The sequence below is a fragment of the Chrysochloris asiatica genome, unplaced genomic scaffold (genome assembly GCF_000296735.1).
Source record: "Chrysochloris asiatica unplaced genomic scaffold, ChrAsi1.0 scaffold00343, whole genome shotgun sequence".
Taxonomy (NCBI): domain Eukaryota; kingdom Metazoa; phylum Chordata; class Mammalia; order Afrosoricida; family Chrysochloridae; genus Chrysochloris; species Chrysochloris asiatica.
In genome coordinates this window covers 2,640,909-2,642,394 of record NW_006408861.1, presented here as the reverse complement: position 1 = coordinate 2,642,394, position 1,486 = coordinate 2,640,909, and the positions used below count along the sequence as shown (strand labels likewise).

General features: G+C 40.4%; 1 pseudogene; it reads right to left on the bottom strand.

Moving 5' to 3' along the window:
- Positions 1-242: 242 nt before the first annotated feature.
- Positions 243-1,171, bottom strand: LOC102838193 (annotated as a pseudogene).
- Between the last annotated feature and the right edge of the window lie 315 nt (positions 1,172-1,486).

Below are 1,486 nucleotides of genomic sequence, written 5' to 3'. Positions count from 1 at the left end.
GCTGGTAGTTTTCAACTGCTGACCTTGAGGTTAGCCTCCCAAATCATAACTAATATGCTACCAGAGCCCTCTAATATAGACATTAAGAAAGATGTTACATGAAGGCAACTTTGAAATGTATGTTATATAGGGGAAAGAAGTGCAGATGAGTTAACACATTTCAATAAATAACTGAACAAGTTATATACCTCAGCAAACTAAAGAGCTCTGTTTCTGACTGGCTATTGTAGCATTGATTCTATTCAAGAGCGTGCTTGACTTTCTAGAATTTTCTTCAGGGCAAATTTGACATCTTTATTCCTCAGGCTATAGATCATGAGATTGGGTACTGGAACAACAATAGTATAAAACACAGAACATTTCCCTTAGTCCATAGAGCTGACACTTGATGGCTGCAGATGCATGAATGCTTCAGCACTATGCTGATATATGAGAACTACAAGTGCTAAAGGCTTTGGATCTGCCCTCAGTGGAGTGAATGTGGAGAATCTTACTTAAGATGTAGGAAGTAAAAATGGCTAAGGCTGGGATAAATATGTTAAATGTACTCAGATCCAGAACCAATATTTCACTGATACGGATGCTAGAATAGGATAGCTGCAAGAGTGGAAAGGCATCACAAAAATAATGGTTAAGCACATTGGTCTTGCAGAAAAAGAGCTTCAACATGAAGCCTGTATGAATTGTAGGGCCAATGATACCCAGAGTATAAACTCCCATTGTGAGCCACAAGCAGATGCGAGAAAACATGATAACATTAAAAAGCAAGGGCTTACAGATTGCAACATAGCGGTCATTTGCCATTGCAGCCAGTATATGACACTCTGCAATAATAAAAACAATGAAGAAATAGAGCTGAGTCATGCATTCAGAGTAAGAGATGATGTTCTTGTCTTGTCACATATTTCACCAGCATTTTAGGGGTAATGAGAGTGGACTGGCAGATATCAATAAGGAAGAAAATGCTGAGGAAATAGTACATGAGTGTGTGAAGGTGAGAACTGAGTCCAATCAGTGTGATCATGTCCAGATTTCCTATGATTGTGACCACACAGATTCCTAGGAAGAGGAGGAAGAGGGGTAGCTGGAGTTCAGGGCATTCTGTGATCCCAGCAAGGATGTACTCAGTCACTGATGAATGATTTCTGTGGTCCATTATCCTCTCATCAGAATCTAAAAAAGAAGAGAAGTTCCACATTTTTCTTTTTTTTTTTCTTAAATGTTTTATTGTGATAGTTTACATGGGAGAACATTAGTTTTACATTCATTCTATCGTATATCGTCTCATTGCCATAGTTACAATCCCCTTCATGCAATCCTCCTTCCGTGCCCCCAAGGTCTTCAGCACACCATCGCTTTCCCTCTCTGGATCTAAAGTCTCCAGCTGCTCCATCGCTCCACGTCATCATCTCTGACTCCATTTCAGGCATCACTGCTTCTCTAGGTAGGGTCCCGCTCTCTGCTCTTCTCCCTTGATGGTCCTAGG